General features: G+C 35.9%; 1 long non-coding RNA gene across 3 annotated transcripts in view; it reads left to right on the top strand.

Annotated features, from left to right (window-relative positions):
- Positions 1 to 3,012, top strand: part of LOC138831331 (uncharacterized) — a 59,712-nt gene extending 56,700 nt beyond the window's left edge. For all 3 annotated transcript variants that reach the window (XR_011373244.1, XR_011373243.1, XR_011373242.1), the window contains exon 4: positions 2,723 to 3,012. This is a non-coding gene — a long non-coding RNA (uncharacterized lncRNA). The remainder of the gene's footprint in view (positions 1 to 2,722) is intronic.
- Positions 3,013 to 26,438: the final 23,426 nt, after the last annotated feature.

Genomic DNA, 26,438 nt, shown 5'->3' with positions numbered 1-26,438 from the left:
AAAACACATAATAAACTTCTGTTAATATGATCACAAAAATTTGAAAGTAATAGTACCATTTGCACATGAAAGGTACTTGCAAAATCTTTCTATAGGAACCACAAATGAAATGATGAAAGAGGAAATTCTAGAGTTTTAGAGAATATTTTAAGGTTCAATGTAGGGGAAAGCTCAACAATTGATTTATTGTTTGCAATATATATATATGTACGTATCTCCACACATTTGTCAAACTCAAAAAACAAAAGTTAAATGTATAACTGACCTAGACTATCCACTAAGTTAATTGTGAATGTGCCAACAAAGTTTTCCATCAAAAATTGGAAGAGAACATCCAAGTACTTTCATACCCATTTATTTATAGTCAAGTCTCAGACCATATGATAATGCCAATGGTTGATGTTTTGAAAGAATACCTTGATTCTATAATGTCATACAAAAATGGTTGTTAAATTACAGCTAGCTTACTGTATATTTTGAACAAAATGGGAGTCATCTCTCTTACCCTCATATAGATCCTAAATTGTTTAATAAGTAGAAACAAGAATTTTGAAATGCTTACAGTGAAAAGCATCTTGAGAAAGCTCGGTTTATTTTTCTAAGAGTCTTGCAGAAACAACAAATACAAAGAATTTCTTAAATCCTACATTTAGAGTGATGAAAACAATCTATCACATGAACTTTATTACTGGACTTTTCACATATTTCTGAAGAACATTAAGTTTGGAAATCACAACATTGGCAAACAAACTCATCATTAAATTATGGTCAGGACATACAATGGTATTAAATTTCTTCTGTGTTCTTTACTTGATCTTAGTAAAATTCTTCTGGCCCAACCTAAGCCTATAACAGCTTGTTGATACTCTTTTTCATGGAACATCATACCAAAGCATTTTTTTTTAAAGAAATGAAGTTTAGTGAAAATTGCAACAAAATAGGAGATGAATTTGTATCTCCTTTTCTGGTAGCTTTGCACTGACTTGTGGAAAGTAGTTAGGTTAAAGACAGATTAGAACTAGAATCCTTAGCTTTTGTGGATTCTGGAAATGCATTCCTTACATCCTGGCCTAAGGATGAGTGAAATTTCTATGCATCTTGCAGTCAGATAAGCTTCAGAATGATTTTCTAAGAAATTTACTTGGCACTTTGGAATCATATGAAGATGGTAAGGAATTATTTCAGAAGCAATAATCCATTGGTAAGTGTTTGACATAGTATATCTAAAACATTTATTGTTGATCAAAACTTCCATTTTAGAGAATCAGTATCAAACAAAATATGGTATTTTGCATTGCCCCATACATGCAATTTCTCACACTTATGATTGTACTATTAAAAGCCACTTTTTGTTATACAGCTAAGATTAAAACTACCTCAATGATTATATCTTTCAAAATTAAGTACATAATATTTGCTACAATATACAAATGTTCTTTTACTTTTTGTTTGTTTATTTTTATTATTGTCTTTAAGTAGTTGTACAAGGGAGTTTCAACCCATTATCAGTTTAATGAGTGTAATTTGCATATGTAAAAATATAAAGGGTTGTGATAATTCCATACATGTACAAAATAAACTTTAAACATATTCACCCTTCCATTATATTCCCATTCCTCCCCTTTCTCTTCTTCTAGTTTTCAGAATGGTTCGTTATGCTATTTGTGTGTGTGTGTGTGTGTGAGAGAGAGACAGAGAGAGAAAGTGTGAGAGAGATACAATATATAATGTGTTCTTTTTAAATAAATTCTTTACTGATAATGATTCTGTAGCTGAAATAAATGTCCAATGAATAAATATTGCTTGACTGGAAGGACTTCCTTATGTTGCCCCTTTCTTTGGAAGAATAGGAAGATTTGGGGCCCGTGGCCTCCTTCATCTGTAGAATCTTCAGAGGAGACACATCATCATTTTTACCTAGCTCAATATTAATTAAAACTCCCCAGAGATAATAGCCTTTGGCAGTGTTTTCAATGACTGTTTTCTAACAAGATGTTAATTTAGCATTCACCTTATTTCTAGCTATACAGATGAGTAGTTCACTTAAGTTTCAGGCCCTAACATATTTTCAAATGGTTTTGACCTACAAGTTAAACCCTTTGAAAGACAAATACGTTTTATAGATTCCAGATTCCATCTCTCCTTCTCTTCCCATTCACTGTTCTATCTGACTCCTCTTCCCACTCCCATTTTCCTCACTCTCTCAGAAACAGAAATTATAACCATCTTCACTTAGATGAAAACCCCAAATGGTAATGTTTTCTAGTATGTTCATCCTAAGTACGTAATGATTCCTATCTCATGTACTACCTGGTACTGCTGTAAAAATAGAGGATTAAAAGCAAAAAAGACAGTTATTAGTTGCTAAAAACCTGTAAAATATACACATTAATAACAACAACAGATCTTATCTGAGTCCTACTACACATAATTTTTACTTCATTAGGATAAAAATTTTCTTCCATACAAAGTAAATAGAATTAAACAAACATAATATCTTGTGGGTTGCTACATTGGGGTGGCCTAGAAGATAAGCAGTGTATAATTTATTCTTCTTAGAAAATTTAAGAGTAGGGAAAATAAGATTGATCCAACTTTGGTGTCATTAATTGCATACCTTCTGGGACTTCTAAGGAGACATAATTGTTCAATTGGTTTGTTTGATTTTTTAATGTGTTAAAGAATACAAAATAAGAGACAATGTTTCCCATCTACCTCAAAGGTGAATCTACAGTCTTACTGTAAACAGAGGACAAATGGAAAGCAGGCAAACAATTTGGTGCAAGTTTCACCAGACCAATTTCAACTGAAGGTAATCAGAGACTTCCAAATGATTGCAGATCCATGAAATCCATCAATTACAAGCAGGCATAATTCAAGTCTGTGGAAATCAGAAAAGAATCATTGTCATGTGAAATGATGGCAGGAGTACAATGTACAAACCTTGCTAAGGTATCACTGAAGCATAAATCTACTGGGGAATGAACATATGGTCAGAACCTGGTGCAGATGTAAAACCTGCAATTATGACTTCTTAGTAAAACAAGTGATTCTGAATATGTGTATGAATTTGATTAAGCTGTCTCAATTTGTTGAGTTTTTTTCTTGTCTGTTTGCTTGTTTATTAGTAGGTTGGTTGGATGGATGGTAGTCATTTGGGAGGAGGAGAAAAGCCCTCCAAAAGAAAGATGATGTCTAAAATTTAAGAATATTACTAGTAATACCGGGAAAAACCCCACAAAACTTAACAGAAAGCTGGGACAATAGCAACACACTAGGACTAGTTAAGGCTACTCATTCCTTAATAAACATCATGATAGCAAACAACCGTGTGAAGAATAAAACCATATCCTTAGTATGTTCAGCATTCACTAATTTTATTCTATGACAGGCTATTAATAGTGACAGAATTTCCATTAAAAGAAAGTTCTGTAAATATACACTCAGGCACCGTTCTTCACAAGGAACATAAGGACCATTTAGAAGTTTAAACTTGCTTCTGCATGGGAAACAACCTGTGACATTGACATGGCCATAGTACTTTTAGGACCAGAACAGAGCTTGTAAATTGAATTGCATTTTGATCAACAATTTGGGTGTAGCCTCTACTTCATTATCTGCATGTGAATTTCCCATGGGCAGTTTGTATTCAAAGACCACCTTGGAACCAATCAGGTCCATCATCCCCATACCACAATGTATACACAAGGGATATGAAATCATTCAAAATTTAGAGCCAACGAAAAGAATTTAGGCAGGCAAATCCACTGAGTGGGAAGAAATCCATTAAGTTTAATTCAAAGCCTATTATAGTTTATCCACTATTTTGGAAGAAATCCATGAATGCTTTCTTCTAATAGCAAAGTTAACGAAGAATCGATTGCTGTTGTTTTAATGAGATCTCTACCCATAAAGTTTGACTGAAGACTCACTTTAATGTGAAACTCAAAACTCAAGCTTGTGCCTTCACACCTCATAATAGATGAATATAGAATGATTATAGTCATACATTTCAGGAGACTGGATTGCCCTTATACAACCAGCAGACATCTGGAAAAATCAAGTCACCAAAGAATAAATACTAAAGGTAAGACAATGGGGTCAGTTGTGGAACAAGTACTTAATTAGGGAATCTGAAATACTGTCCAGAAGTCTTCAAAGACCGCATCCAAGAATCTTGTTTAATATTAACATAGAACTCTCCAGAACCTGAAGTTGTTTGGACATTGGCCAGAGAGGTCTCTGGAGGGGTAAATGGTTTTACCACTTGACAAAAAAGCAAAACAGAACAAAACAAAACAAAAAAAACCCACAACCTTTGTATTTAAAGGAGAACCTTATATTTGACTTGATCTCCTAATTTTTATTTACTTGAGGAGCACAGCATACCTTCAAACAATAAGAAAGCCTTTAGCATATAACATACACTACTGAACATGACTTTACATGGCTTTCATCTGAGGTCTAAACTGATTTCCTAATAATCATGATCTACCAAGTAAGTGGTTTGAATGTCAGAACTACATGATCTGCTAATGTTTAATTTAGACATTGTACATCTAAATTCACATGTAAAATTAGCCCCTATTTTTCTTTCTATAAATTGCCTTATCTGAATTAGTTTTTAAATAGCTTTGGAGTTATGTTTTTATTATTATCAATTTAATTTCCACTAACTTCTATCATTTGTTATTTTTCACTTGATTTGTTTTCTACTAGGTTTTTGAACTCCTAATTCAGCTCATTATTTTCCATTTGTCTTATATTTAAATTTATGTATATTTATGCATTTCATTCTAGTTAGCAATAATTACCATTATCTTTCTGATTACCCACAAATTTTTGATATACTGTGCAGATGAAAAATGCTGTATGGATGAAATACATAGTCTATCACTTCTCTTGTGCTTTCCACTTGAATCCATAAATTCTAGACAGTGGTTTTGTTTATATTGTTGTCATTTGGTGACCCTTGAAATGTGTTTCACAGCGAAAAAAAATAAAGTACAAAAAACCTGACTGTCTTCCTTGAAATTGTATAGATACTTCATGGCATGAAAATAAAGTCTCCTAATTACCATTCCATTCTGACTTTCCAGCTTCTTAATTTACATTCTTCCCCAATCAGGAAGCTTTTTGGAATTAAACCAACATTGTCATTGACTCTCAGTTCACTGAGAATCCCACATTTTTATTGCCTCTACCTGTTACAATTCTTTATATTTGCCTAAGCCTTTATTATGCCTAACTTTATCATGCAATCAGGATTTATTCATTTGTAAACATAGCACTTGGCATAGTACTTAGCACATATTAGGGCCTAAATAAAATAAGTTATTGAAGGCATTTTTGTTTAATGAATGTTTAAAGAGTATCTACCTATGAGCCTTATTAAACATCAAATGACAAATCCTGGAATAGAGGGAATCTATTTGGTTTATCACAGCACAAATCCAATAGAATAATGATAAAGATGAAATGCACATGAGCAGGAAACTGGAACCACTATTGAACTATAATTCCATGCTCAAAAAAAAGACATATAAAAGATGGAATGAATTTGAACAAAGTACATAATATGCATCTTTGCAAATATTGTAATAAACGTTTGTACAATTGATTTATGCAAATCAAAAGGATTTTTTAGGCAAATCAAAGTTTATGCTTTGTCATTCTAGCTAGTTGAGATGACTGAAACTAGGAGGATCACATTTCAAAGCCAGCTGGGACAAAAAGCTCACAAGACACCATCTCAACCAGTTTTTTAAAAAGTAGGCACAGTGGCAGGCATCTGTCATCCCAGCTATGCAGAAAATATAAATAGGGTCATGGACCATCATGGAGAAAAGCAATACCCTGTTTATAAAAATAATGAAAGCAAAATAGAGCAGAGGGCATGGCTTGAGTTATAGAGTACCTGCCTAGCAAGTGCTTTAGGCTCTAAGTTCAAACTCCATCCCAAAGCAAAAAAGGCAAATAGAAATATATTAAATATAAAAATTAACTATAAATGGCAACAAATAACCAGTTTCATACACACTGTTATAAGAAGTATGTTTTATTGGTCCCATTGTATAAGAAAGGAAACAGAATCCCAGACAGTTTGGGTGGCTTGCCTAAGTGACCCAAAGTGACAACTTCTGGAATGAAATGAAGCTTCTGTCTGACTTCGCAGCCCACCACCTTTGAAATAAGCCACAATCTTCTCTCAAGGCTTGTATTTTAGCTCTTTCATTTTAACTCTAGCCCAGGTCTGTTCCCACCCACCCTACCCTAGCTGTATTGGGATGTGGTAGATAACATATTAAGCAAAGGGAGGGGCTGGTGGTATCAAGATCAACGTCTTATAAACTCAAGATAGTTTGCTGGAGGTTAACTGCTGCCTCATTTTTCCCCTTGAGAATAATGTTTGTTTGCCATGGCCAGGCGGCACGGACAATTGTCTAAACAATGGGTATTCCAACATTGTCCAGCTGCTTGCTGTTTTTCTAAGTTCTCACTAAAGCATAACAAAGGGATCCAATGTTGGAAACTGCACTGCCATGTTATAAATACTGCACTTACTGTATGAGTGTCTTTGTACATGTTTTCTGTAGGCATAATTTAAAAGTGTAGAGATTTCTCTTTTATTCTTTAAGATGTTCATTTACCATAGAATTTTATACTGCACAACAACAAATGATCTCTTAATATTTAAATATTATACACTATACCATTGTTAACAACTATCTTTTCATTATTTTACAAAGGTGTCATTGTAGCTTCATTGATTTTATACTAGTTCCTAATTTATCTTTGAAGTATTCTCCCTCATAACTTTTAGGGTTTGCAAATTGGTGATTAAAGATTAGGATAACATTCTTCTATCTTCAATTTAGTATTTTGATGTTCATTCTTCCCTCTCAAACTGTTTTTTTTCTCTTTGAGCACTATAATTATTTTTTACAAAAAAATATGCAATAGATACAAAGCATATTTTCTGTTTGTTTTTGTGCCAGTACTGGGGCTTGAACTCAGGGCCTAGGAATTGTCTCTGAGCTTTTTTGCTTACAGCTAGCACTAGAGCCATAGTTCCACTTCTGGCTTTTTGGTGGTTAACTAGAAATGAGTCTCACAGATTTGTATGCCTAGAGTGCCTTTGAACTGCAATCTTCAGATTTTAGCCTCCTGAGTAGCTAGGATTATAGGCATGAGTAATAGCACTCTGCTACAAAGAATGTTTTTATAACAAATAAATGATCATGATATAAAGCTAAATTTTGCACATTCAAAATTGCATAGTACTCATTAGTGGGCATTGTTGAAATTCCTTTCAATAACTTAAAGATAATAAAATGTAAAATTAAATTAATTTTATTTATTTATTTATTCTTTTGCTGGTCATGGGGATTGAACTCTGGGCCTGGGCTCTGCCCTTCAGCTCTTCAGCTCAAGGCTAGTAAGCCACAGTGCCACTTCTGGCTTTTTCTGCTTATGTGGTACTAAGGAATCAAACTCAGGGCCTCATTCATGTGAGACAAGCACTCTACCACTGAGCCACCTTCCCAGCCCTTAAAATGTTTTAATTGCACAGACAGTGGGACCCCAACTCAATGAACACATTTATATTTTTAAGAGGTTTCTACTTAACAAAAATATTGACAGACATCACTTGGTGGTGAGATTATGATTGATTTTTTAAATACATTTCTATGTATTTCTCATGTGTTCTATAATGAATACTTACTATCTTTTTGCCAGACTTAGGTTAGAGCCAAAAGCCACATAAGAAACCAAAGGAAAAATTTGGCTGAATAGCTCTTGCTACTGCTAAATGCCATCTTTTCCATAGGCTTCTGTTGTCAGCCCTGTCTTGAGAGAATTGGTGGTTGCCAGCTGGTAGGTATGCATAGAGGGCCTAGGGCATGGGAGTGTATAGTGGGGAGGAGGAATTTAAGGAAGAGCCGGACAGTCTCATTTCTCTGGGAGAGACCAGAGTGCTCAGAATCTGTGGTTAAAAGCAAAGCTCTCATTATGGTTAGACTGGAAATAAGGTCTGGGTCCAGCAGGACACTGAATATCAGTATCTGTGTTCTCCATTTCACTCACCAGCTTGAGGATCCATTCCCTGAGCAAAGATATTTGAACAAGTCCAAGTGTTAATTCAGACTAATAGTACACCTAATAATAATGTTCTCCCACTATCTTGTGAAAATGTGAGGATTTAGGTATAAATGTCTCCAATTATTTTGTGGTTTTTTTCCCCTGGAAAAAGAACTTATGGAAAGTCAGCATTGACTTTTTAGAAAGATATGTGAAAGTGTGTGTGTGTGTGTGTGTGTGTGTGTGTGTGTGTGTGTGTGTGTGTGTGTGTGTTACCATTGTTTTTTCCTTTAATTCTGGTGACCATTATTATTCTTTCTGGGAAATGAGACAGAATAACTGAACTGTCACCTTGAAAGGTTTACTTAATGACCACTTCATGTAAACACAGGCAGTCTTAGCTGAGATGCATGACTGATACCACTGAGCAGGCCTGCAAGACTGAATCATTCATCAAATATTAACGACATATGTTTCAATAGAACTGGAGCCCAGGCAATTGTAAGAAAAGTAAAGGGCCCCTAGGTTTCCTCATTGAGGGGTCATCTACCCATTTGGGAGTTCTGACACAATAACCTAACTGATTTTCCTCTAAGCCACATTTCCTCACACAGAGCAAAATTTGATGGTATTGTACATGACAAATACAATGAAAAGGCATTTTTGAGATGCTATTTTATAAAAGCTAATAGCTACAGCTCATTTCTTATCCATCAAATTATATTTTTCTAAACTCAATCACAGTTCCTCATGGATTTTTGGATTAATACACTGAGCAGTTAACTATAGTTGAGATGGTACAGTTCCAAAGAGAAATCACTCTCTCACAATACTCTCATCATATCTAAACTGGCCACCAGTTTCTATTGGTACAACTTAGGACTCCACACACTAATTGACTATATGTAAAATTATTGTAAAATATTTTTATATATAAGAACACAGAGGGGAGATGGGAAGGGATGGGAAAAGGAAACAAAGGAGGAGGCAACAATGCTTAATAAGAAATGTACTCATTATCTTGCCCATGTAATTGTAACCCCTCTGTACAGTATTTTCACAATAAAAAAGAAAAGAAAAGAAAAAATCCAAAACAAAACAAAACACAGAGATGATAGGCTAATAGTAAGATACTAGTTTAGTTAAGAACTATGATAAGCACTGTGGGGCCTCTTGGATTGTATTCATTACATATCATTATTGCACATTACTAACAACTCTGCCATTTGTGTGTGTGATCTGAGGAGGGGACATGAGACCACCAATGTCCATCGACCACTAATGTGGGACTTAGTGAAGACCAGCACCCCAAGCAGGACCAGACTGAATTCTAATGCAACATCCCCAGGGGGGTCACTCATCTATCAACCCTAAACTATTATAACAACTAGTTGCACACATTAAGAAGGGTAAAAAGCTGATCTCTTAGTCATAATGTGGGTAGCTTAGGATGCTTAGCAGTTTATATAGAACACAGAACAATTCTGTTCCGCATTATAATTTGGGAAAAACCCAGACCCTTTGTCTTAAAAAAAAAAAAACACACATTGAGACATTTGATTAAATCTTGTTTACTGCTAAAGTATGTGAAGAGCCTGGTATGTGAGGGTAAGCTTTAGCAATGACATCACTTGGGATTCCTGGACACACCAGATATTGGCAGCAAGCCATTCTCTATGGAGATGTTTGTTTGGTATTTGAAATATGCCAAACTTTGGCATCTTTGACAAAGGAGAAGAATAACAATTTCTTGTTAGATATAAATGATGTTCTTTTATGACCAAAAATAGTCAATAAGAAACTCAGTTTAAAAGCAGACTTTTCCCAATATGAATCAGAATTCAATTATTTTCACATATTAGCCTTGAGATTGCTTCTCTCATTTTTGGATAGTTTTGTATCTCATTTCTAGTACAGCTGTCTGTTGCCTTGAAGACTTTCACACAGAATTTAATCCTTGGCAATGAAAAGAAAGAATCCCAAGGGCTCAAATCAGTGGGGGAAGGAAGGGACTAGTCAAGTCCAAGGATTTTAATTTGAATTGAAAATCCTTTAGTCATGCCAAAGATGTGAAATTATCAAAGAAACAAAGATCGTACATTGTAAAATCAGAGGAAAACTTCTGCTTTGAAGAAAACACATTTATTTTCAATATCGAAAGTTGGATGTCAATTCTACAATAGGTTATTCTTCAAAAAAGACAATTGCTCTTATCTTTTAGAAATCCTTTGCTACTTTCTTGTAGGGATTGTTTTTCCTCCTAGAAATGTTTTGAAGTGATTAAAAACTAATTAGCACTTTTAAAAATTCAGCTTATAACCTATTAAAGTTTATAGTTATATGGAGGGAGGGGATTTCATTGTTACATTTTCACACATGTTTATAATATATCCCAATCAATCAAATTCCTTCTATTAGTCTAATATGCATTTTGATATAGGCTTAAAGCAGGACTGTTTGTTCTTAGTATTTGCTTTAGAAGCTGAAAATATATTCCTCAATGGTTCTCATTCTAGGCCTTAATTGTTGATTATTCTTCCTTGACTATCAATTAGTTAGTTGATTGCAAGCAACAGTTGCTGTACCTGATAAACTTAAGCAAGAAGGTGGATAGAAAACTGGGCAGATACAAAAAACATACAAGAGATGACAAGAAGAAAAAAAAAAACTAGGAGATACTATCCCCATGGCCTTTCCATTTCTCTCTTTCTTCTCCTTGATATATATAGTCTCCTTTTCTTATTTTCGTTTCTTGCCCTTTAAAATTTATCTGTTGCTTAATTTTATTTTATTTTTTGTGCTATTCCTGGGGCTTGAACTCAGGGCGTGGGGATGGTCCCTGAGCTTTTGTGCTCAAGGGTGGCACTCTACCACATTGAGCCATAGTTCTACTTCTGCCTTATACTTTTTTTAGAAATCTAACTGTTAAAAGTATAGTCCCCTTTGTAGACAAATGCCTACATGATTTCATTTCTGAAGAGATATTTCCAGAATTTTATTTCTTCCAAGCTACCAACTCCATCAAATTCTTCCATTATGCATAGAATTTAATCATTATAAAATAATTTCTTTGACTAAAGCAATGTCACCTAAGGAATTTACCATTGAAAGGTACTAATACATTATTTATTATATCATGAAAATAGTCAGCCTATATTGTCAGAGGTGTCCCATCTGGCCATATAAATGTGTCAGAACAAAATTAGTATTTACCATGGAGGGAAAAATAATAGGTATGTCCTCTGATTTGCTCTTTTTCTGCTGTATGTGATAAAACAGTGGTGAAATGAAGTGTCTCTTCCTTAAATTCCATTTACCTCAGCTATAAAATGGGAATATAATTCTATAATATTTGTTTATGTAAAGACAGTAAAATTACATTTGCAAAGCATTTACCATACTGCCTCTAACATAACAGATACTAAATAAATACTCAAATTCCCTCATTTAGGGCTGAGTGTGATCAGTTGGTAGAGCACTGCCAAGCAAGTGCTAGTACCATGTAAAAATACTTTTCTTTAAATTTTTTTTGTTATTATATAGGTGATGTATAGAGGGGTTACAGTTACATAAATTAAGAATACATTTCTTTTTGGACAATGTCACTGTTTCCCTCTCTCCCAGTTTTTTCCTCTCATCCCTACAAGCTGGATGGTTTATTTTCAACATAGTGTGCAGTGAGTACCATTGCTGCATCTTTTTAAAAACATTTTTTTTAGTTGGTCATAAGGCTTGAGCTCTGGGCCTAAGCGCTGTCCCTCAGCTCTTCAGCTCAAGGCAAGCACTCTACCACTTGAGTCACAGTGCCACTTCTGGTTTTCTGGTGGTTTATTGGAGATAAGAGTCTCACGGACTTTCCTGCCCCAGCTGGCTTTGAACCATGATCCTTCTATCTCAGCCTCTTGAGTAGCTAGAATTACAGGCCTGAGTCACCAGAGCCCCACCCATTGCTCTTTGTCTCTGTTTCTGCGCTTCCCTTTACATGCCCAAAGACATATAAACAAACCAAACAAAAAGAAAACAGCTAAAAAGAAAACCTCTTGTTTCCAATTCCTGGAGTTCATTTTGCTAAATATTATTTTTGTATGCCTTCCTGTACCTCTCCTAAGAGTATCCTTCTTTGATCTCACTGTGTATGAATGCATAAAGACCTGTATAAGTTATTATATTCCAGTGTATTTTAGATCTGACTTCCACATATGAGAGAGAAAACATGTGCCATTGATCTCTCTGAGCTTGGCTTACCTCACAACATGATTTGTTCTAGGTCCATCCTTTTCCCTGCAAATGAGATTGTAGTAAAAATCCATTGTGTATAAGTACCACTTTTTTTTTTTATCCACTCATTTATTTTAAGCCTTCTGGGATGTTTTCATAACTTGTCTATTGTGAACAGTGCAACAATAAACATGGATGTGCAAGTGTCTCTTTATGGTATCCTGGCTTGCAATGGTTCTGTGCAATAGGGTTCTTTTTTCCCCACATTCCTGCCAACATTTGTTATTGTTCAAATTCACAATATTGGCCAATTTTAACTGGCCAGAGATGGAATCCCAGAGTTGTTTTGATTTGCATTTCCTTTATGGCCAGGGATAATGAGCATTTCCTCTTGTATTTCTTTGTCATTCTCACTTCTGAGAAGTCTCTCCTTACCTCCTTACCTCAATTGCATCATTTAGCAATTGATTTATTAGCTTTGGGAGGGACTAGTATCTTGAACTCCTTGTATATTTTGGATATTAGGCCTTTTTCTGATGTATTGCTGGTAAACATCTTTTCCCAGTCTGCTGGCTGTCTTTCTAGTACAATAACTATGTTCTTTGCTATACAGAAAGTTTTTCGTTTACTGTAAACACATTTGTCAAGTCTCTCTCTTATCTGCTTGCCTCTGGGACTCTTCAAAGTTTCTGCCTATACCTGTGAGTTTTAGTGTTTCTCCTATTCCCTCTTGCAGCAATTTCAAAGTTTCAAGTCTGACATTGATGTCTTTGATCCACTTTGAGTTGATATTTGTGCCTGGTGACAAACAGGGATCTACTCTTAGTTTTCTGCATTTGGATACTCAGTTTTCCAACACCCATTATTGAAGAGGCTATCTTTTTTTCACTGTATCTCTTTGGCTCCCTTATCAAATATCAGATAACTGTAAGTATATGGTTTTATTTCTGTGTCTTCTAGTCTGTTCCATTGATCTTCAGGTCTGTATTTCTGCCAATACCAAGCTTTGTGCTCTGTAGTAGAGCATGAGGTCTGAGATTGTGATACCACCAGCATTACCTTTTTTGCATAGAATTGTTTTGGCTATTCTAGGTCTTTTGTTGTTACATATACATTTTAAATTGATTTTTCTGTATCAGTAAAGAACTTTTGGCATTTTGATAGAGATTACATTAAATTTGTAGACTATGTTTTGACACTATGGCCATTTTTACAATATTTTACCTAGCCGTAAGCTTGGAAGTTCTTTCCACTTCCTGATGACATATTTGATTTCTTTCTTCAAAAAAAATTTTTTTTTGGGTCCGGTCGTGGGGCTTGAACTCTGGGCCTAGGCGCTGTCCCTCAGCTCTTCAGCTCAAGGCTAGTGCTATACCACTTGAGCCACAGCGCCACTTCCAGCTTTTTTCTTTTTGCTTATGTGGTGCTGAGGAATCGAACCCAGGGCCTCATGCATGCAAGGCAAGCACTCTACCACTGAGCCACCTTCCCAGCCCCCTCTTTCTTCAAATTTTTATACTTTTCACTATAAAGGTCTTTTGGTTCTTTGCTTAGAGTTATTCCTAGACCTCCTGTCCCCCTTTTAAAGGCTATTGCAAATGGAGTTGTTTTCCTGATTTTCCCTTTGTTTGTGTGTTGTTTCTGTACAGAAAGGCTGCTGATTTTTATGAGTTAATTTTGTATCTTGCTACAAAAAAGTACTTTCTTTTAACAAATATTTAATGAACACCTCTCTGTCCCCCATACTAAAACTACAGGGGGAGGATTACAATGGGAGCAAGCAGGTTACATTAATCAGCAGTTTAATTAAAGGTCCAGAGATTTGCACTACATAAATATATAGAAAGAAACTAATTACAGGAAGTATTCACAGTTAGAGTGAACTCTCTGAATATATATATAGTTGATGCCTCTGCATGTTCAAGAAAACTTCCATTTCACACTTAGCCAAAGATGATTTTGGATTTTTGTTTGTTTTTGCTGGAGTTTGAGCAATCTGCTAGGCAGGTACTCTACCACTTGGGCCATGCTTGAGCCTAAGAGGAATTGATGAGGCACCAGCAGGAGTAAGGAAGGGTATTATATCACGAATGAGAATGAATATAAGTGGTGTTGTTTATTTAGTTGTATGAAAATAGAACAATGAAGCCTGTTGAAATTGTTTTCAGAACGGGGAGGGAAACCAGATGCTGGTGGCTCACACCTTTAATCCTAGTTACTTAGGAGGGTGAGATCTGAGGATGGAAGTTTGAAACCAGCCCAGGCAGAAAAGTCTATGAGACTCTTGCCTAAAATTAACTACCAAAAAGTCAGGAGGTAGAGTTTTGGTTCAAGTGGTAGAGTACTAGCCTTGAGCAAAAAAGCTCAGGGACAGCCTTTCGACCCTGAGTTCAAGCCCCAGGACCTGCACAATATAAATAAATAAATAAATAAATTGAGGGATGCAAGGGACAATGACAAAGAGGAGGAGGTTGATTGATATACAATGTCTACATGTGTGAAATGTCATAATGAATCCTTATTTACAACAAATGTGTGCTAATAAAAATGTGCCCCAAAGTCATCAGGTTAAAGAAGATGGAAAGTAATAGGGTAAGTGACTACTATTTATATTCAGTACCTAAAAAGTAATCCAGGACTATTTGATATTTGAGCAGAACTTTAAAGGAAGTGATGAAATCCATGTAGATTCCTGGGAGAAAGGCCTCCCAAATAGTGGGAGCAAGTGCAAGGGAAATATTTTTAAGTGTATTAGATGTCGCATGCATGTAACTAGTAAGAAGTCACTGTGGCTAGACTGGAGCTAGCAAGCATAGAATTGTAGAGGTAAAACAGGAAAAACAAGTCAGATGAGTGGATCTTCTGGACCATTGTAAAGACACTGCATTTATTTTTTAGCAGTACAGTAGATATTGCATTTATATTTTTAGCATGGTTTTGACTTCTGACATGGTAGAATGGTAACTGAATGAATACTCCCTCTGTGAACAATAATGAGAACTGCAACCACCAATCTGGATAAAATGTGAAAGAGAAACAACTATGAGGCAGTAGAAAAGTAATAAGTGAAGAAGGATTATAAGGGACCAAGTTACAGGAAAAGGAAGAAAACCTGTAGAAGTAAGAGCAGGGCAGTTAGGGAGATTTTCCTTCAAGGCCATTTTACCAATTCTGGAGTAGAGAAGTTGAGAATCTAATTTTTGTCAGCTTTTAGAGAAAAGAAGATGATCCTAGATGGAAACTTAAAAATGTCAAATAGAATAAGGAGCAATGTGACAGATAAATACATGTATAGATATAGACTGTATAAAAGAACAATGTAGATCGCTAGCAAGATAAATAGAAATCCACAGACTGGGAGATGATCTTTACTAGTTATACAACAGTGACATCCTGTCTATAATATATTTAGAGCTCAAAAAATTAAACTCTCCCCAAACAAATCTTCAAAGAAACAACAACCCCATTAATAGTGGGCTAAAGACTTAAAGAGAGACATCTCTGAAGAAAAATAACAATGGCCAGTAGACACATGAAGACATGTTTAACATCTCTGGCCACAAAAGAAATACAAATAAAAACAAAATTGATATTATACCTCACCCTAGTTAGAATGGCCATTATCAAGAAAACTATTAATAACAAATGCTGGAGGAGCTGTGGCAAAAAAGGGATGCCACAACCCTGTTGGTGGGAATGTAATCTTGTTGAGCCACTCTGGAAAGCAGTATGGAGGTTCCTCAGAAGACTAAACATAGAGCTCCCCTATGACCTAGCTATCCCACTCCTGGACATTTACCGAAATGACCACAAACAAGATCACACTAAAGCTACCAGTACAACCATGCTCATTGCAGTATTATTTACCATAGCTAAGATATAGAACCAATTCAGATGCCCCTCAGTAGAAGAATGAATTAAGAAAATATGATATATATGTATACACACATACACACACACATTGGAATGCTATGCTTTCATCAGAAAGAATGGAATTGCTTTATTCATAAGGAAATGAAAAGACTTGGAAAAAATTATATTAAGTGAAGAAAGCCAGATCCAAAGAAACACAGGCTGCATGGTTTCTCTCATTTGTAATAGCTAGAATATGTCTACTATAGACTTAGCACAGGAACACAATAGCTCAAGAGCTAGGTGCATATGACCATATGAAGTGAAACTTATCAAAATGAACTCTAAGAAATGTACTGTTGGCAGTTATTTCTTTTTTCTTTCTTTTTTTTCCCCTTTGGTTTATGACCTGTTGTCACTGTTTTTCATTTCAATACCTTTGTCTTATATATAAGTTTATCTGATTTGCAAAGGGGACTCACAGAAACTGGGGACAAAGGTGAATGAATGCAACTATGATACTCACTAGACACTATGTTGGAAATAAACTTCACAACTTGGGGAGGAAGGTAGTAGGGGAAGTGGGAGAAAATGTTTAAAAAGGAATGTACTCATTACCTTATGTACTGTACCTATGTAACTGTAATCTCTCTGTACATCACCTTTATAATAAAAAAATAAAAAAGAGCAATGTAGAATGTTTTTGTTTTCTTTTTCTTTGTTCCTCTTTTCTTGTGGTACTTGGGATTGAACCCAAGGCCTCAGGTATGACAAGCAAGTTCTCTACCACTAAACTACATTCTCAGTTGTACTGTTTTATTTTGAGATAAAGTCTTGCTATGCTAAACATGCTGTCTCATGACTTACAATCCTCCTGACTCAGGCTTTCCAATAACTAGGATTATAGGATTATACCACTATGCCAAACTTTTGGAGATTTGGGGGTGGGGGACTTGTTTTATTGTTTGTTTTTATTTGTTTGTGTATGGTAGCACATAGCTGTAGTTCCAGCACTTGGGAAGCTGAAGCAGGAAGGTCCTAGTTTGAGTTACATAGTAAGACCTTATTTCAAAAAAAAGACAGAAAGAAAGAAGAAAGAAAGAAAAGAAAAGACAAGACAAATGTTAATTAAAATAAGTTTTTTCCCTCTTGTGGAATTTGGAAGAGGAAGTAGGCACTACCTCAGGAATCAACTTGACCACTGATTCAAAATGTTTTCCATGGTCATTTTCTATATGCCACTAGCAAATGTATCTTGGTCTCAATTAACATGGTTAAAATTATGTAGTTTTTAGATCCACTTAAGTGTGAATTTTAAATATAAAATAATCATATTTTAAATTGCCCCAATAACTTATAATTTGATCAACCTATCATATTATAACTAGAAGTCTGATGGTCAAAAATTATAATTATTACCTTTTAACTATAAAGAAATTTGGTCTAAAAATAAGAAATAACTGAATAATCCATAGTAAAAATACTTTTTGCCTGAGCAAATCAGCTGAAAATAAAACAAATTTTTATATTTTATATTTCAACTTCCATATCATGCTACACCTACAAGGAATTCATCAATTTTTTCCCTCACATTTTCAGATAGAATGTAATGTAACCTCCTCAAGTGAACAGATTTTTCCCCAGAAGACTTAATATTGTGAACTTAAGTCTGAAGCAAAGCAGAAAATCTTCTGAATTCAGATTGTCAGGAGGACTGCTTTTTACTGTTCTTGTCCTTTTTTACTGTCTGTATTTGTGAGTCAACTAGCATCTCCCCCTTCTCAAAAGCAGACAAATATGCTGTTTCCTTGTCAATCCTTGGGGAAACTAAACTTAATTTAAGTTTAATAAAAAGCACTTGAAAATGAGGCACTGTTAAGACAGAAATAATGTGTGAAGTGATGAACAATCAATTGGTGTTCAACACCACTCTTGTTGAAAGAGAAGGAAAAAAGTAGAAAAAAAAGTAAAGAAATTAGGGAAATATCAAAGCTAATGATCAGTGGTTAACCATAAGGTAGGACTGGGATTCTCTGTACAATCCTTGGTGGGATGTGTGTGCCCTGTGGGTCCTTGCTCTGTTTGTTGTTCTAGAATGTCCAAATGAAATGATCCTATCCATGCTAGTTTGAAAAACAAAACAAAACTGGTCATCACATGTCATTGAGTGTGTATTGTATAGACAGCAGTGAATCCATCGTGAACAGAGAGCTTTGCAATTACCTCCTGTACACGATCAAGTACTAGGCCACGTTCTTCAACATTTAGCCACTTCAGCTAGACCTACAGTACAGTTATTTGTGAGCTCCAGGCCTCCAACCACACTTGTTTCTGCTCATCTTCCTCTGTGTGAGTGGCCACAGGTTATTTCTGTTTTTAAAAAATTGTATTTGTACACTTGACTTTCTGTGTTTTTAAAAAATCCACTCTGCCTGTATATAATGGCTCAAAATCAATTTAGCAAGCATAAGATCCATTAGTGGGATTACCACTTGAGAATCGCCCCATTTTTCAATATATTCATCAAGCAATCTGTTAATTGGAGAGTTGGCAGTCACTATACTCAAAGTCACTGTGATACTGAACCTATACGAGGTGCCATTACCAAATGAAATTTTTGAGCTGTATAAATTGATATTTAAATTTTGTTCAAGATTTACATATTTCACGCAGATCATAGATCAGATTTCACATAGATCATTTCCCGTGTCATTACTGGGACTTGAACTCAGATTTCTTGTTTAGTCTCAAAGCTGGCACTCTACCATTCAAATCATACCTCCTGATCCTGGATGTTCTATCTTATTCAACTTAGAATAATAGAAGAAAAGAATGATATCCCTCTTATACCAAATCTACAAAAGAAAGTCTTTTAAAATGATTTATGACATGTATCAAATTATAAAATCTTGGGATCATTTTTAAACAACTAAGGGCAATTACCACCATATCTATATTATTTTTTACTTTCTTTATACATCAGGGACCAAAAAGTTCTAAGAACTTGTCAAAAAGAAAGTACCAAGGAAATCAAAAAGTACCATGTCATCAAAAACAGAATTTTGGCCTAGCTCTAGTAATTCATGCCAGTAATCCTACCTACTCCAGAGCAGAGTAGTTTTTTCTTTTCCCAAAAGAAAAAAACAAATAAACAGCTGGGTGTGATAGTGTGCATTTGTTATCCCAGATATGCTGGAAGTATAAATAGGTGGATCATAGTAAAAGTTGGCCTGGGTAAAAAGGAGGCTATCTCAAAAAATATACATATATATATATATATATATATATATATATATATATATATATACATGCATGCTTATATACATGTACATATATGTATATTTTCAGAACAAGAACAGTTTTCATTTCTGTTCAAGGAACTCTTCTATGGTTAAGAACTTAAAAATGATTATAAGGTTGTAAAGTTCACAGAATATGAACTGTCAAAATTAATTTTCATAGGTTTAGTGTTTTACTTTTTAGGCTAGAACTTGCCTGTCTTTTATTTTATTGATGTCCTTCTCTTGCTAATAAAATCATGGCCACTAACAATTTACTGAGAAAAGGAAAGCCTTTAATAAAACAAAACAACAACCCCCTTTCCCCCCTCCCACTAAGCCAGGTGCTGAGCTTCATGCCTATAATCCTAGATACTTAAGAGGCTATGATCCAGAGGATTTCAGTTTGAAGCTAGCCCAGGCAGGAAAATCTATAAGATTCCATTGCTAAAATAACCAGAAGAAAAACAGGCTAGAGACATGGTTCAAGCAGTAAAGCTCCAGCTGAGCAAGCATGAGGCCCTTAATTCAAACCTCAGTACTAGCAAAAATGATAAGAAAATGGATACCTCTTTTAAGTTTAAACCATAGTCCAGAGAGAAAGGGAGAATAATTTCACTCTGATTTTCAAAATAAATTGTTCCCCTGACCATCAAGAAGAAATGAAGATGGAAATAAGCAGTGTCAGGGGCAGCAAGACTCAGTTTGTGACAGAGTCTCTAAAATCTTGGCTTCCATTTCTAGTTGCAGCCCTATCTGTTTCACAAGAATCTGCCCTCCTGCCTCTGGGTCTCAAGCCAAAGGGGCTATTTCTACTTGCTCAGATGCAGAGACACAGGCTTAAAGTCTTGGAAGCACCGAGAAATATTTCAAACAGGAACCATGGCAACCTTGAGCAATCACAAGATTAACATGTCTTAAATAAAAATGGGACTCCTCCTTTCAGCTTTTAGCTCTGAGGAAAGGATGTATTTATGTCTTGGATTTCAATCAGATGAATGCAAATATTGTCCTTTTTTTTCCATAGGGTGTAACTCTGTAAAAAAAAAACACAAACTTCCATTGTTATTTCCACCAAAACAAATTGGTCAATAGGAAAACAAACAATTGCACAAGCAATGATGGTAAAGCAGTTTGGAAAAGTATAATATATTGCAGAAAGTTCAAGAACTGCTTGGCCCAAGCTTAAAGTTTATCTGGGACTCATGTGACATGCAAGGCAGATTGGAAAAGGCCTTAAACATCAGCCTGCAAACAGCAAAAAACATTGGTGAAAATTTATGTGTCAGGCATAATACTTAGATTTTCCACGGGTAATCTCGTTTCTTTACTACCAGGACTGCTGATCAGTTACCAGAAGAATTACCTTTATCCCCTTTGCAAAGAGTTTAAGAAAAGTAAGTTACTCAAGATCACATAACTTGTTTGTTTCATTTTTATTATTGTTGCTTTTGTTTGTTCACTTCTTTTTCTTTTTCTTTTCCTTAAAATGTAACAGGATTTCACTGTAACATTTCCCCCAGTGTATTCTAGTCAGCCCCCACCCCCGCCCCCAGCCTCTCCGTGGTTCTTCCTTCCTTTTCTCCCTAAAACAACTGCAACAGGTTTTAGTATTCTGTTTTCCTGTATGCAAACAATCTATACCAACCATTTTCATATTCTTTGATCCTCCTTTTTTAAAATCTCAACCCTCCCCTTCTAGTAACCTACCCCCAACAAAGCCTATTTCTCTTTCCCTGTTTCTCCAACCCTCTATTGACCAATGGCTTTCATTGTGGTTCTTTATGCTGTTTTCATATATAGTTGCAGTGTATTTCAAGGTAATCACTCTCTTTCCCCCTTTTCCCTGATATGTAATCCCTTAGATTCATGAGTTTGTTTGTTAAACCAGGGTCTCATTTTGTATGTCAGGTTGGTCTAAACTTGAAATCCTTCTGCCTCAACCTTTCAAGTGCTGGAATTATAGAGCTATACTACCATACTTGGTCTTACTGAAAATCTTTGTCAGATACTGATCTCCTAACCTTCCCTGCTGTTCTTTTTTCCATCTCCTTGTCCTTTGTCCAGCTCAATAGCTGTAACAAGCAATGAAGAAGAATAGAAATTCTTAATGCTCCCTAGTCTTCCTGTGAGGGAAAGGGTCTGAGGTTTTAAAAATCCACTTTTAAAACTTTGGAGACCTAGACCAAAAGTAGCGTATGAAGGCCGGGCACCGGTGGCTCACATCTGTAATTCTAGCTACGCAAGAGGCTGAGATTTGAGGATCACAGTTCAAAACCAGCCCAGGCAAGAAGTCTGTGAGACTCTGATGTCCAATAAACCACCAGATAACTGGAATTGGTGCTGTGGCTCAAGTGGTAGAGTGCTGGCCTTGAGCTGAAGAGCTGAGGGACAGCGCCCAGTCTCAGAGTTCAAGTCCATGGCAGACAAAAAAAAGTAGCATATTAGCATGTTTTGCATAATTATACTAATGACAACTGAGGCTGGTTTATAGATCTATAAATCTATAAAGGTCAAGAGACTTGATGTTTTATGGCTGTGCTAGAAATCATATAGCAAAAGACAGGGAGTGTGAATGTATGAGTGTATGTGTGAAGTGTGTAAGGGAAGAAGAAGGAGAGGGAGGAAAGAAGAAGGAAAGGAGGGAAGGAGGGAGAGAGAAGGGAGTGCAGATGAGAGAGAGAGAGAGAGAGAGAGAGAGAGAGAGAGAGAGAGAGAGAGAGAGACCTAGCGCCTGTGTTCTGTTGTCTCTCTTCATATAAAGCCGCTAGGACACACTCATGCAGGTTCTACCCTGATGACTTTACCTAATTCTAATTCCTTTCCTAAGGCCCTGCCTCAGTACACTATAGTCAGATTAAATTTCTACCTTCTTAATTCCCAATAATGAGAATAAAATTTTAGTATATGAATTCTTAAGAGACACTTAACCAATACCAAAACCACAGGAAAAGGGGAAACAGAAGAAGTTAGGAACTACTTAAAAGTAAATATATATATTATCATCACTACCACCTCCATTGTAATCATCATCATAATCCATCAAGGCAGTCTTTATGAGATGCTCTTATGGTAATACAGACAGAGTCATATGTATCAGTATGACCTCAAGCTATATGGGTTTGGGGCATCCATCTTTGTTCTACCTGATGAAGGATATTTGCAAATAAAGATCCAAGGTGGTTTGTGGGCCTAGGCCATCAGTAGGGCAGGCTGGGCATTACCACAAATGACTCCTTTCCTTTCCTTTTGCTCAGATAACACACCAATGGCTTTTGACAACAAGCTGAAGGCTACTCCTTAAAATTTTATATTCCACAAAAATCACACAGGTAAAAATGCTGCCTGTAGGGCTGGGAAGGTGGCTCAGTGGTAGAGCGCTTGCTTCGCATCCATGAGGCCCTGGGTTTGATTCCTCAGTACCACATAAGCAGAAAAAAAAATGCTGCCTCCCAATGTGCACAGGTTTTTTTTTTTTAAGTAAATAGAACAGTTTAACAGTTCTTTTATTGTCATCAATCAGCAAGTGACTATGCCAAAGAAGAACATGAACAAACATTGGCTTCCTCTTAAAGTGCCACAAATAATTGTAGAAATGCATATTTGCTAACACACACTCCAAGTTCTAAGCATGTACTTACGTCAACTAGAATGACAGAATCTTTGGCATCAGTAACTAAGACACTCCTAAAAAAAAGTTAGCTTATAGATTTATATTAAAACCACTATCTGGGGCTGGGATGTAGTTCGGTGGCAAATCACTAGTCCAGAAAGTACAAGGATCTGGTTTCAATCCCCAGTACCAAAAAACCAAAAGACACACAAAAAACACAGTTAAAAAAAAAGCAAAACAAATAACTTCACTTTCCAATCACCATTGTACCTAGGGGGGCTCTCCATGGGAAGCAGGGACCAACAACATGGCCTACTTTCCTGAAGTCTTTATTCTTGCCCTATTAAAATTTCAGGATTATCCATTTCTTGGTTTGCTTAAGTAGAAAATGACATTTTTCGATCTGAAGCAATGCTTTTAGAGAACATGCAATTAATGAATCCTTAATAGAACCATAAATAATAAAATTAAAGCAAATTCTCATTAGAGTTATCTCTTTTGGTACAATATCTCATAATTACATGCTACAAGAATTTTTTCTAATGGGCCTTTATCCCCAGCTATACTTTGGACCACACATAGAATAGGGAATATAATTTTCTGAAAAAATAAAATTATAACATGAAAATCTATTGAAGTATGCATTATTCATTCTGCCATTCTTTTCCCCTGTGAACAAAATAGAGATTTATCTCTTATTGTAATAATTTTTCTAATAAGTTTAAAATATCTTCAAACCAGATAACAGCATTTTATAAAGCTATTCACTTTGACAGTCTCTCTTTGTTCCAGGATTTAAAAATACACAAAACTTGTGCTTAATCTAATTCCTTGTTAGGTGACTGTGTCCTGCTTTAACTCCAGAATTGCTCTGCCAGGTGACTTGCCTCATTCTGAATTTCTCTGCTGACATCTGCAATAGAATCTTCTAAATAAAATGATTTTCTACTCTGATTCTTTTTCTGTGATGTGAGTAGACACCGGTACAGGTAAGAATAGAAAATCTTCATTTGCATTTATGACTTAGAGTAGAGAATGGAAATTTAGCCTCTTAAGACAGATTCTCTCTCCTTCATGGCTGCCTAAACTGCTGTTAGTTCCATGATGCATCCTACTTTTCAGTACCCACAGGGAGTCTTTGGTTCTAAGGATGATAGTACCATATTTTTGGTAATGTCTCCAAACTCAGCTGGCTTTGAATCGTGATCCTCAGTTCTCAGCCTCCTGTGTGGCTAGGATTACAGGTGTAAGCTACTGGCACCTGAGCTACTGGCCCCAGGCTCCACTGTGAGGATCTTAAGAACAAATCCTCCTTCAGTCTATTCTCCCAAGAAACTTTCTGGAAAGGACTGTGAGAGATACAGGCAGGTTAAATAAGGGAAAGAATGCTGAAACCAACCCATGTCCTAATCACATTCTTTGAGTCCTCTCTCTTCCTTAGTACCTCTCCCAAAGCCACTCCTCATTGGGAGTAATTACTGGTCAGTTTTCAGTTAGGACTTTCCCTAGAGGTGGAAAAACTTCAGGCCAATTCTAACTAACATACATAGTAGAACCCTTCACATGATTAGATTGACCTTTACACACCAGCAAACTCCTACCTAAGGCCTCATCCTTATGCATTGTACCTCATATATATACTTAATAAAACTATGGATGACAGTCTTGCACATGCTCAGATCCCTTCCAAATATCTGCCAATCCCTCATGATCACTCATTGCTCAAAGAACAGCCCACCATCATTAATTACTTATGAACTCCTCCTATACTTTCTGAGCCGTAGAAAACTGAACATTTTAACCAGTTGTTTACCACCTACCTCAGGCCCATTGTGTCCTTTAATGGTGTAATTTCTCTCTATTAAGTTCCTTGCTTGGCCACTTTATTTTTGTGTGTATTTTTTCTTTCATTTATTTGCTGAAGATATCAGAATCAGGGATCTTTACCTCTGAGACCATTCACCAGTAACAAGATATTATTTTAAGGGGAGGCATTAACCTGTTCACATTTATTTAATTATCATAATGATTACAATTAATGAGGATTCCACAACTTTATTTGTAGTAATGTAAGTAGGATGTCTAACTGAAAATTAGAAAACCAGTTGTTTGTTCTACCCAAAAAAAGTGTCCCTTTGTACTGTGGTCTGTTTGAGTCCAAACAGAATGAGTGGCTTCAAAAGTGGCCGCCTCTGCCTCCTATTCCAGGTATGGGTCCTTTCCCTTAATTCTTTTTTTTTTCCCTCCCCTCTCCCCTTTCTTTTTCTTAAAAGCAGGTTCTTGTTGTTACAGCCCAGGCTGACCTCAAGTTCCTGATCCGTCTGCCTCAGCCTCCTGACTGATTAAAAAAAAAGGTGCCAACTTAGCTTTTATTCCTTTTACTCCAATGGAAAGGAATAAAATGTGTTTCTTCTGCCCACCATGAAATGACACCAACATACAAAGAGCTATTACATACTTGCTAATTCTGACTCTATAAGGGGGAAAAAAATCAGGCTACAGATACAACTGAAACAAGAATCAAATTTCAATAATAAAGAAACCTGTGAAAGTTGTAAATTGAACAATGGTTTTTGTGGCCCTTGGAGCTGTTTCTGCTGAACATTTAATCATGTGCCTGAAAAACCAAATCCATATCCATGCCTTTTCAAGGTCATATCCATGACCTTTCCCTCTCATTGTCCTCCAATTATTTGTCCTCAATTCTTGTTGATGATGGGATCACTTCTTTAAAAAAAATAACAAAAAAACTTTTAAAAACACAACCAAACAGCAAGTTTGTGTATTATATTTGTGTATGTTATATTATATATACTAAAGTGAAATTATCAAAAGAAATTATGTTTAGTTGTCTTAATTATAGGCTTGTCTTTGGTATCTTTTAGCGTTTATAACATTCTTCCCTGTCTTTGATTGATTCTAGTGTCTGTCTATTGTCTGGAAAATGAATGTGGAATTAATCACTCCAGAAAGAAGGAAATGTTTACTTTTGTATCGTGATGGGTTGAGATGAAAAAGGGTAGAGGATTAAATTTTCACCCAGAACATAGTATAGTTGCACAGCTCTGTTGGCACTTCCTAAAACTGAACTCAAAATACTCAGAAGTGATTTTTCAGAAGACCTCTGCTATCCTTGAAATGAAATAGACTCTGTTCTGTAGTTGTTTCTCAGGTCCATCAAGCAGTCATTGTGCCTGCAGGAGAGGCCCACGCTGCTGGCCTTCTCCAGTTTCTCTTTCCAGAGACAATAAACAATCCCTCCCTGAAGAGTGGAGAGAAAGAGCTGGCATCTCAGGTTCAAAGGAGATGGGAAGTGTTAGGTGAGGTCAGAGATCATTCTGGTAGTCAGTGACTAAACTTGAAACCTATTCAGCAGATATGGTTCAAACAGACTG

Source organism: Dipodomys merriami, unplaced genomic scaffold (genome assembly GCF_024711535.1).
Source record: "Dipodomys merriami isolate MVZ:Mamm:240054 unplaced genomic scaffold, mDipMer1.0.p SCAF_192, whole genome shotgun sequence".
Taxonomy (NCBI): domain Eukaryota; kingdom Metazoa; phylum Chordata; class Mammalia; order Rodentia; family Heteromyidae; genus Dipodomys; species Dipodomys merriami.
Note: the sequence above shows the minus strand (reverse complement) of the source record. Positions and strands in the feature narration are given on the sequence as shown.